Raw genomic sequence first — 12,820 nt, forward strand, 5'->3', positions numbered from 1 at the left:
CTTTTTTCCTTTGACTTGATGATTGCTTTATTTTTTCTTAGATTTTATTTATTTTAGAGACAGAAAGTGTGTGTGTGTGTGTGTGTGTGTGTGTGTGTGTGTGAGAGAGAGAGAGAGAGAGAGAGACAGAGAGAGAGAACAGGATGAGGGGCAGAGGGAGGGGAAAGAGAGAATCTCAAGCAGACTCCAAGCTGGGCACGATCTCATGACCCTGAGATCAAGACCTGAGTCAGAAAGAGTCAGACATTTAACCAACTGAGCCACCCAGGGACCCCTCAACTTTTTATTTGTGGATAGTCCTTTTGTGTTTTATTTCCAAACCCAGAGGACATGAAAATAATCCTTTTAATATCTTCTAAACTTTATTGTTTTTCATTCACATGGACATGGACTTCCATTCCCTTTCCTTTAGAGCTCTTTTTTGTTTGCTAGTTCATGGTGAACTTCACTCTTGCTAAGATCATTTACCCTAATAAAAACCCATTAATGTAATTCATACTGCCTCAAATTACAGACTCCCAAAGGGGAAAGCATATTAAGGAGTGATGCCCTTTATTTTCCTGTAACATTTGGAAGATCACACTGGGTAATGTCTGATTCTTGGCAGCATAATTTTTGCTATCTTGGAGAAACTGACTTCTCACTTTTTAGATAGTAATTCAATCAGAGATAGAGCTGCTTGTAACACCTCCTATAACCCTACTGCCAAATGCAAGGCTATCCATAAAGTTCATGTGAGTGTAATAGATTTTACTAAAAATGAGGGAAGACATCTTTTTTTCCTAAGATTTCTTTGTTCATCACAGCTTTGAAGAAAACCATGAACATTTCATTCCACTAAAGCCCAGCCCCTTTCTACTCTACTGGCTCTGCTTTCCTCTGCCTAATATCTTCTTTCACATACTCTCTACCTTTTAGGAACAATCAAAATTTCTCTAACAAAGCAATTTAGCACCATTTTTTATTGTGTGGGTTTCACCTCCTTGTATTCACCCCCTCTGCTTCAGTAGGCAGCTCAATGAATTTTTACAATGCACATTTGCCTCTCTATCTAGAAGATCGGGTGTTTAATAAATCTTTGTCTCCTCTTTTTATGTTATCCTGGTATCTGTTCTCCTATAAGAAAGAAGGAGGCTGTGTGTTGAAGATTCTGAGTTCAAATAGGGCCCAGATACCTTTGCTTTGGAAACTGTAGCAAAATGTATCACAGCAGGAGAGATCCATGCAAGCTTAAATTGAATACACATTTTTGAATTACACCACTCTGGGGTTTTGGTGAAGTTCTCAGCCAAGCAGCAGTTGTACAGTCCATGAATTTTTTCCAGTAGGTGAAAAGCAGGTGGTCCCTAGTGGAAGAATGTGGTGTCTAAGGAGAACGGGTAAAAGTACATTCGGGACAGTGGTTTAACTGAACACTTCTAACACATTTGGCTATGCATTTAGATAATCAAAAATAGTCTCTTGTTTTGCTCATAAGAAAGGTGCCTGATTTCCTGGAAATAAGTCTGTTTGAAAGTGGCTCTTCTTTACTTTCAGTTGCAATCTGAACTATGTTTACAGGAAATGCCATTTCGACGTGCCTTAACTGACCTAAGAGATTATTTTTCTGGGTAAAAAACCTTTATATTAGATCATTTTAAAAACCTAATTACTGTCCACCTTCAACTTACACAATGTTACATGTCAATTATCTTTTACAAAAGCTCGGCGGGGGGGAATAGTGACTGGAAGTGTGGGCAATTTGGAGGGAGCAAGGGGGAAAAATTCAGGGTAAGAATTCCGGTGCCTCTTGTGATTTTTGTTTTTTTGTTTTTTTTTTTTAAGCAAGTGTATGACACTTGCCATTTTAAATCTTTTACAAGGAGGCTAGTAGTTTTAAGAAACCTGTTTTTAGGGCTGACAGCATGGCCAGGAATCATCACTGTTGGCAGGCTCCAGTTCATTCTCACCCAGTCATCACAGCGAGTTTTGTAAGAAATAAGTCATATCACTTTTCATAAAAGTTTGCGGTTGTCATATAAGAGCCACAGGATCCCGTAGTCTGGCTGCTGCTGGCTCCTCTTTCCATCACATATTCCCTCAGCTTTGGCACATAGACTTTCACTTGGGTACTGAACACACCCAGTTCTTCTGCAGTTAGGAATTTTATACGCAAATCCTCCTTCTGCTTGAAACTGCCTTCCCTCATTTCTTCCCTAATAGCATTCTTTTTTTTTTTTAAACAAAAAGATATTATTTATTTATTCATGAGAGACAGAGAGAGAGAGGCAGAGACACAGGCAGAAGGAGACCAGGCTCCCTGAGGGAACCTAATGTGGGACTCCATCCAAGGACCCTAGAATCACGACCTAGGCCGAAGGCAGACACTCAACCACTGAGCCACCTAGGCATCCTTCCCTAATAGTGTTCTTAATAAAAATGCATCTTACATGATACTGTACATAGAAAACCCAAGACTCCACCCCAAGATTGCCAGAGCTCATACAGCAATTCAGCAATGTGGCAGGATACAAAATCAATGCAAAGAAATCAGTGAGATTTCTATACACTAACAATGAGATTGAATAAAGAGAAATTAAGGAGTCAATCCCATTTACAATTACATTCCAAACCATAAGATACCTAGGAATAAACCTAACCAAAGAGGTAAAGGATCTATACCCTAAAAACTACAGAACACTTCTGAAAGAAATTGAGGAAGACACAAAGAGATGGAAAAATATGCTCATGGATTGGAAATAATAATGTGAAAATGTCAATGCTACCCAGGGCAATGTACACATTTAATGCAATCCCTATCAAAATACCATGGATTGTCTTCAGAGAGCTGGAACAAATTATTTTAAGATTTGTGTGGAATCAGAAAAGACCCCGAATAGCCAGGGGAATATTAAAAAAGAAAACCATACCTGGGGGCATCACAATGCCAGATTTCAGGTTGTACTAGAAAGCTGTGGTCATCAAGACAGTGTGGTACTGGCACAAAAACAGACACATAGATCGATGGAACAGAATAGAGAATCCAGAAGTGGACCCTCAACTTTATGGTCAACTAATATTCGACAAAGGAGGAAAGACTATCCACTGGAAAAAAGACAGTCTCTTCAATAAATGGTGCTGGGAAAATTGGACAGCCACGTGCAGAAGAATGAAACTAGACCATTCTCTTACACCATACAAAGATAAACTCAAAATGGATGAAAGATCTAAATGTGAGACAAAAATCCATCAAAATCCTAGAGGAGAACACAGGCAACTCCCTTTTTGAACTTGGCCACAGCAACTTCTTGCAGGACACATCTATGAAGGCAAGGGAAACAAAAACAAAAATGAACTATTGGGACTTCATCAAGATAAAAAGCTTCTGCACAGCAAAGAAACAGTCAACAAAACTCAAAGACAACCTACAGAATGGGAGAAGATATTTGCAAATGACCTATCAGATAAAGGGCTAGTTTCCAAGATCTATAAAGAACTTATTAAACTCAACAGCAAAGAAACAAACAATCTAACATGAAATGGGCAGAAGACATGAACAGACATTTTACCAAGGAAGACATACACATGGCCAAGAAGCACGTGAGAAAATGCTCCACACCACTGGCCATCAGGGAAATACAAATCAAAACCACAATGAGATACCACCTCACAGCAGTGAGAATGGTGAAAATTAACAAGACAGGAACCAACAAATGTTGGAGAGGATGTGGAGAAAGGGGAACCATCTTGCACTGTTGGTGGGAACTGGTCCAGCCACTGTGGAAAACTGTGTGGAGGTTCCTCAAAGAGTTAAAAATAGAGCTACCCTATGACCCAGCAATTGCACTACTGGGTATTTACCCCAAAGACAGAGATGCAGTGAAACGCCGGGACACTTGCACCCTGATGTTTCTAGCAGCAATGTCCACAATAGCCAAACTGTGGAAGGAGCCTCGGTGTCCATCGAAAGATGAATGGATATAGAAGCTGTGGTACATGTATACAATGGAATATTACTCAGCCATTAGAAACGACAAATACCCACCATTTGCTTCGACGTGGATGGAACTGGAGGGTATTATGCTGAGTGAAGTAAGTCAATCGGAGAAGGACAATCATTATATGGTTTCACTCATACGGGGAATATAAAAAATAGTGAAAGGGATTATAGGGGAAAAGAGGGGAACTGAGTGGGGAAAATTAGAGAAGGAGACAAACCATGAGAAACTCCTAACTCTGGGAAATGAACAAAGGGTAGTGGACGGGGAGGCAGACACTGAGGAGGGCACCTGATGGGACAAGCACTGGGTGTTATACTATATGTTGGCAAGTCAAACCTCAATGAAAACAAAAAAATTTTTTTTTAAATTTTTTAATGCATCTTAACTCTCATTTTGTCAGGGTAAGTGGCTCTCTGACTAATCTAAATTGGGGCTCCTTTCTAAACTTACCTCGAGGCATCCTGTATTATTCTTTACAGAGCTTCTCAGAAATTAGAATATGACAATTGTTTGTATGACTTGTTTTAATATCTTATTCCTGAACTAAAAAAAATGCATAAGTACAAGCACAGGGACTATGGCTATTGTGCTAACCACGGGATCCTCAATGCCCTCTCCAGTGCCTTTTACAGTGTCCTGCACATGGGCATTGGGCAGCACATATTCATTGAATGACTAGATGTTTAAAAGTGCCTGCTTTGATGTCAGTCAGGACTACACAATAAATTTTTCTCTCTGCATTGTAACCTTGTAAAAAATATGAAAAATCCATAGTCTGTATATAAAACTTGAATCGATAAAGGTGAGCTCTTGTCAGCATTGTATTTGTTGCCGTCATCATCATGATCACTATCACTTATGTTAGGGTTGCTTTGTTCTGTGACTCAGAAAAACCACTCTGTCCAAGGGACAAATGTATTATACAAAACCCAAGAAATTTAGGGATTTTGCTTAGATTTCTTTTGTATTATTACTGAGAGTTTGGGATTTTATTTTGAGATCAGTTATTTACTTAACATCATTCTGAATTAAAAAAAAAAATAACAGGACCAGGGGCACCTGGTGGCTCATGGTTGAGTGTCTGCTTTTGGTTCAAGTCATGATCCTGGGGTCCTGGGGTCCTGGGGTCAAGTCCCACATTGGGCTTCCTGTGGGGAGCCTCCTTCTCCCTCTGCCTATGTCTCAGCCTCTCTCTGTGTCTCTCATGAATAAATAAAATCTTTAAAAAAAATAACAGGACAAAATACTGAAAAGAATTTAGTGAAGGAGGGCACACTTCCTCACCCACTGATAAAGCAACAAAAAACAAAGACCTGAAGAAGTACAGCAGGAATCAGTGACTTGGATTACATTACTTCTATTTTCTTCACAGAGTCAGGCAATTTAAACATATTTTAAGGTAGAGAAGACTTCTTCTTCAGACATTGTCAAGTGGCCCCTCCTTCCACATTTTTCTCCAGCCCTATGGCTGCTTAGACCAAGGAATACTTATTATGAGACTGGAATGTGATTGAATAGAAATGGTTTTAATTATTCCAGCTCAGTAGCTCCCAACAGTGATGATTTTGCCCCCACGTGATATTTGGCAATGTCTGGAGATACATTTCATTGGCACAACTGGGTTGGTTGGCCTTCTTGTCTGGAGAATTTTGCTGGACTGGATGGGAACTGCTCTGCCCACGATGGATGGCCCACAGATGTCTGACCCTTTGCTTCAAGGAGGGACCAACCCTGGCATTGTTTGTGCTGTAGAGATCTCAGAGCTAATTTCCACCTGACACTGCAGCCTGTTCTAGTTTCTATTTTCTTGCTCTCTCCTTCCCTCAGTCTGTTTATTCTGAAAGCACTCCCTCAATAAATCACTTGCACAAGAATCTCTCTGAGGTTCTCCTTCCAGGGAATTTGATTTAAGACATTACAAATCCTACTTTGTGGTTTAGTATATGTGGTTTAGTATTATTCTCCTTTGAATGAAGGTTCCCAGTGTGCCTCAAAAGAATGAGTAGTCTACTGTTGTTAGGTGCAGGGTTCTACATTAATTCATTAGATCAAATTTGTTCATCATGTTTTAAAAATATTCTCTGATGTTTTTGGTCTGTTACTTTTTTCTGAATTATTCAAATGTGTTTAAATTGTTTTTACATTTCCTACTATGGAAATTTAAAACTTTCTCAGTTCTTTAATTGGTTACATTATAAATGACAGTATTCATACTTAAATTAACACACTCAAAATTATTCTCCTTTGTTTTCCTCCAGAAATATTCAAAGATTTTAGAACACTTGATCTATATTCCCACTCTTCCTGAGTTATTTTTTACTTCCATCTTCTCTTTTTCAATCCCAGAGTGCATTATTACAAATGTTTTATGAAGTCAGTATTTATTATTTCATGTATCTACCGCAGTCTTGGATTTTCGTTTGCTTTTGCATTTCAGACTTTCTGTTTGGGATCTCTTTACTTCTGCCTAAAGTAAAATATTTAGAACTTCCTTTAGAGTCTATCTGCTAACGGTAAACTCTTCTCCAAATATAAATTTTGCAGCCATTTTTGAAAATTATATTTTCTTCATACATTTAGGTTAATAATTATTTCTCTACTTTGCACTTTCTCCCGTGCTTTTGCCCTGTCCTTCTTTGCCATAAACAGGTATTTCCTCTGTAGATGTTTTTAAGACATTCTCATTTGTATACTGTAATTTTCCTCTGAATACCCAGATGTAGATTTACTATTTTTTTCTACCTTGATTCAATTCTTCATTTGCACATGGTTGGTTCTTAAATTTCTGGAAAATTCTCTGACATTATGTCTTCAAATATTGCCTCTGTCCCATTGCTCTTTCCTTAGATACTACTCCTGATTATGTATTGATGACACCACCTTCTCTGTCCTCTCTATTACCAACCTGTCTTTCACTCCTAAATTGCTTTTCCTGATATATATATACATCAGCTCAATCAGTTTCTCTTCATTTGGGTCTAATCTGCTTCTAAACTCATCTTTTGAGTTTTTCAGAAAAATTATTCTAATTTTTGCCTTGGAATTTCTATAAGCTAATTTTCAAATATATTATGTAATCTTGTAGTTCAGCATTTCCTGCAGATATTTTAAAGTTTGCCTTTTATTTCATTTTTTATAAGATCTTTAAACTTATTCAAAAGAGAGTGGGGGTGGGGCAGGGGGAAAGAGAGAAAGAATCTCAAGCAGACTGCCCTCTGAGCATGGAGCCCAACCCAGGGCTGGAACCCACGGCCCCAAGATGATGACCTGCACCAAAATCAAGAGTCAGACACTTAACTGACAAGCCACTCAGGTGCCCCTGTCTTTTATTTCTTTAAGCATAGAGAACTTAGGTTTTTTTAATGTACTTTTTAAAAAAAGATTTTATTCATTTTATTTGAGAGAGAGAGCATGTGCAAAAATGGGGGAGGGGCAGGAGGAGAGGGAGAAGTAGGCTCCCGCTGAGCAGAAAGCCCGATGTGGGGCTCGATCCCATGATCCTGGGACCATAATCTGAGTAAAGGCAGACACTTAACTGAGCCACCCAGGCACTCTTAATATGCTTTTGATAATTCTAGGTCTCTACTTGATTTCTTCTGTTTTTGCTTCTTTGTATTCATGGTACATCTTTGTATTGTGCACTTAGTTATGTTAGCTGTGAGCTGCTTTCTTTTCTTCCATATCAATATCTTATGGAATTCTTTGAGTCTTAATGAGTATTTTGCCAGGTTCTACCAGGAGCATATTGGTTCTCTTGTCCAGTCCCACTTAAAAAAATAACTTATTTCCTTATAATATTTTTTCTGTGCATGTATATTTTTATTTCTCTTGGGTAAATAGCTATGAATTAAATTGTTGAGTTATAGGGTAAATGTATGTTTAGTTTAAAAGAAACTGTCATAACTTTTTCCAAGTAGACATAGCATGTTACACTTCTACCAACAGTATATAACAGTTCTAATTGCCCCACAACCTCACCAACATTTGGTAGTCTTTCCAATTTTAGCCATTCTGTTGGGTACATAATGCTAGTTCATGGTAGTTTAACTTACATAAATATGTGAATATTTTTTCATATTCTTGTTAGCCATTCATATATTTTCTTTTGCAAAGCATCTGTTCAAGAATTTTGCCCATGTTTTAAATTTTTTTGAAAAAAAATTTAATTTAATTGCCTATGACTATTTTTTAAATGAATTTTAGGTTCACAACCAAGGTGAGTAGAAAATACATGTAGTTTTTACCCAAGGACAAAGACTTCTTTCTTCACCAGTCTATAGTGGGGTCTCTCTGAGCTCTCTCCTTTTCTCAACCAGGCCTTGACCTTGGTCCTTGTCCTAGTCTTGCCTAGCCCAACTGTTATGGGAGGCATGAACCCATGACCCTGAAATCAAGACCTGAACTGAGATCAAGAATCGGGACACTCAACTGACTGAGCCACCCAGATGTCCCTATCCCAACTTCAATAATAATCTTGCCAAGTTAGTTTGTTAAGATTCCTCATCACCTGCTCTTAATGGCATGGATTGAATGCTGTGTCCTCCCAAGAAAGAATTGGGTATCAGAAAGGGAGGTGCTACTTTAAAAAATACCTAAAAATGTGATATCAGCTTTGGAACTGGGTAATGGATAGAGGCGGGAAGAGTTTTGACGTATCTGCTAGAAAGTGCCAATATTGCCGTGAAGAGAACTGAAAGGGTGATTTTGGTGAGAACTCAGACAGAGATGAGGAACATGCTATTGGAAACTGGAGGAAAGATAATCTTTTTCATAAAGTGAAAATCTCACTGAATTATGTTCACATTCTAGCACTTTGTAGAATATAAATCAAATTGGATATTTAACTGAAGAGATTTCTAATAAAAGTAATTTCTTTCTCTAAGAATTTTTCAATTTCTTCTGCTTCATTTTTGATAGTTTATATGTTTCTAGGAATTTATCCATTTCTTCTAGGTTGTCCAATTTGTTGACACATAGTTTTTCATAATATTCTTTTATAATTGTTTGTATTTCTGTGGTGTTGGTTGTTAGTTCTCCTCTGTCATTTGTGAATTTATTTGGGCTCTTTCTTTTTTTCTTGACAAGTCTGGCTAGAGATTTATCAATTTTATTGATTTTTTCCAAAGAATTAGCTCCTGGTTTCATTGATTTTTTTTTTTTAGTCTCTCACTTATTTCCACTCTAATCTTTTTTTTAATTAATTTATTTATTTATGATAGTCACAGAGAGAGAGAGAGGGAGAGGCAGAGACACAGGCAGAGGGAGAAGCAGGCTCCATTCACCAGGAGCCTGACGTGGGATTCGATCCTGGGTCTCCAGGATCGCGCCCTGGGCCAAAGGCAGGCGCTAAACGGCTGCACCACCCAGGGATCCCTCCACTCTAATCTTTATTCTTTTCTCTGTTCTTCCTTCTACTAGTTTTAGGTTTTGTTCATTATTCTTTTTCTGGCTCCTTTAGGTATAAATGTAAGTTGTTTATGCAAGATGTTTCTACTTCTTGAATTAGGCCTGTATTGCTATACACTTCCCTCTTAGAACCACTTTTACTTACATCCTAAAAGCCTTGAACCCTAGTGTTTTCATTTTCATTTGTGTCCCTGGATGTTTTTATTTCTTGTTTTATTTCTTGGTTGACCCATTCATTGTTAGTAACATGTTATTTAACCTCCATGTATTTGTGCTCTTTATAGATTTGTTCTTGTGACTGACTTCTAATTTCATGGCATTGGGCCAGAAAAATACAAGACATGACTTTTATTTTCTTGCATTTGTTGAGGCTTGTTTTATGGCTTAATGTGTGATCCTATTCTGGAGAATATTCCATGTGCACTTGAAAATAATGTATATTCTATTTTAGGATGGAATGTCCTAAATATATCTGTCAAAGCTATTTAGTCCAGTGTGTCATTCAAAGCCATTGTTTCCTTGTTGATTTTATGTTTAGATGATATGTCCATTGTCATAAGTGTCATGTTAAAGGCCCCTACTATTAGCACATTGTTATTGTTTTGTGTTTGTTATTAGCTGCTTTATGTACTTGGGTGCTCCCAAGTTGGGTGCATATTTACAATTGTTAAATCTGCTTATTGGATTGTCCCCATAATTATTTAGTGTCCTTATTTGTCTATTGTTACATTCTTTGTTTTAAAGTTTATTTTGTCTGATATAAGTATCACTACTCCACCTTTCTTTTCACATTCATTCGCATGATAAATCTTTCTCCATCCTCTCACTTTCAATCTGGAGATGTCTTTAGGTCTGAGTCTCTTGTAGGCGCCATATAGATGAGTCTTGTTTTTTTTTATCCATTCTGTCACCCTATAGCTTTTGATTTGAGCATTTCATCCATTTACATTCAAAATAGTTATTAATGTTTATTGCCATATTATTACTTGTTTTGTGGTTAAAGATTTTTCTCTGATCCTTTCTTTTCTTTCTTGCTTTCGTGGTTTGCTGGCTTTCTTTAGTGATTTATTTGGATTTATTTCTCTTTTTTCTTTGCATATTTGTTAGTGGCTTTTGACTTGTGGTTACCATTAGGTTTATATATAACATCTCCTGCATATAGAAGTCTACATTAAGTTTATGGTTAAGTTTCAATCCATTCTTTATTCCTTTCCTCCTCAAATTTTAGATACATGGTGTCATATCATACAACCTTTTATTTTGTGAGTTTCTTGACTGATTTTTTTTACGGAAATATTCATTTTTTACTGCATTTGTGTTTCATACTTTTATACTGCCACTTTTGATCTTTCCTTTCCACCCAAGGAGTCCCTTTTAATATTTCACGCAAGGTTAGTTTAGTGGTCATGAACTACTTTAGTTTTTGTTTGTCTGGAAAACTCTTTATCTCTCCTTCTATTTTGAATAATAGCCTTGCTGGATAGAGTATTCTTGGCTGCAGATTTTTCCCATTTAGCACTTTGAATATATCATGCCACTCCTTTCTGACTTAGAAAGTTTCTGCTGAAAAATCCACTGATAGCCTTATGAGGGGTTACTTTGTATGTAACTGTCTTCTTTGTCTTATTGTTTTAATATTGTTTATTTTATAAAATTTTTTATATTTTTATTTTTTAAAGATCTTATTTATTTATTTGAGACAGACAGATAGAGGGAGAGAGAGAGAGATTACGAGTGGGGAGAGGGACAGAAAGACAAGCAGACTCCCCACTGAGCATGGAATCCAATGCGGGGCTCAATCTCAGGATAATGAGATCATGACCTGAGCTGAAGTCAAATGCTTAACCAATTTAGCCAACCAGGTGCCTTTAATATTTTTTCTTTATCCCTATGTTTTGTCATTTTAATTATGGTATATTTTGGTATGGATATGCTTTTGTTGATTTTATTGGGGATAATCTTTGTCTCTTGGCTCTAGATATGTTTCCTTCTCCAGATTAGGGAAATTTTCAGCTATTATTTTTCAAATAAATTGTCTGCCCCCCTTGCTCTCTCTTCTTCTGGTTCTCCTTTAATACAAATGTTATTACATTTGATGGAGTCACTGAGGTCCCTAAGTCTATTCTTGTTTTGCATAATTCTCTTTTTAATGCAATCGCTATCAAAATCCCTATGATGTTTTTTGCAGAATAGAAAAATTTATCCCAAAATGCATATAGAATTTCAAGGGATCACAAATAGAGCAAAAAATCTTGAGACAGTTGGAGATAGTATACTTTCTGATTTTAAGACTTACTACAAAGCAGTAATAATCAAAACAGTGTGGTACTAGCCTAAAGATAGACATATAGACAAATAGAATAGAATGGAGAGTCTAGAAATAAACCATCCCATATATGGTAAAATTATTTTTGACAAGAGTACCAATACTGTTCAGCAGAAAAGGCAGTCTTTCCAACAAATGGTACTGGGAAAAGGATATTCACAATGCTGAAGAATGAAGTTGGGACTTTAACTTCCACCATAATCAAAAATCAACTCAAATGCATTAAAGATCTAAATATAAAAGCTAACACTGTATAAACTCTTAGAAGAAAACATGGGAGGAAAGTTTCATTATATTAGATTTGGCAATGATTTCTTAGATATAACACCAAAGGTATAGTCAACAAATGATAAAATTGATAAATTAGATTTCATGAAAATTAAAAACTTTTGTGCATGAAAGGATACTATCAAGAGGGTAAAAGGCCACTCAGATTGAGAGAACATATTTTCAAATCATGTATTTGGTAAGAGATTAATATTTAGAATAAAAGAATTCCTATGATACAACAGCAACAAAAAACAGCACAATTCAAAAATGAGCAAGGACTTGAATAGCCTTCCTCCAAATAAACCATACAAATGACAAATAAAGCACATAAAAAGATGCTCAACATCATTAATGATTTGGGTAATGCAAATCAAAATCATAATGAAATACTTTTATACCCACTAAAATGGCTACTATTTAAAAACTCAGAAAACAAGTTTTGGTAAGGATGTGGAGAAATTGGAACTCTTGGACATTGCTGTGGGAATGTAAAATGGTACAGAGGCTGTGGAAAACAGTATGGCAGTTTCTCAGAACATTAAATACAAAATTACCATTTGATCTACCAAATCCACTTCCAGTTATATATCCAAAAGAATTGAAAGCAAGAACTTAAACATATACTTCTAGACCGATGTTCATTTCAACATTATTCACAATAGCCAAAAAGTGGAAACTATTCAGTTGTCCTCAACAGATAAATAAAAGATGGCATATATATCCATGGAATAATATTTGGCCTTAAAAGTAATGAAATTCTGACACATACCACAACATAGATGAACCTGAGGATGTTATGCTAAGTGAAATGAGCCGATCACAAAATGTCAAATGCTAT

Source organism: Nyctereutes procyonoides, unplaced genomic scaffold, assembly GCF_905146905.1.
Source record: "Nyctereutes procyonoides isolate TBG_1078 unplaced genomic scaffold, NYPRO_anot_genome, whole genome shotgun sequence".
Classification (NCBI taxonomy): domain Eukaryota; kingdom Metazoa; phylum Chordata; class Mammalia; order Carnivora; family Canidae; genus Nyctereutes; species Nyctereutes procyonoides.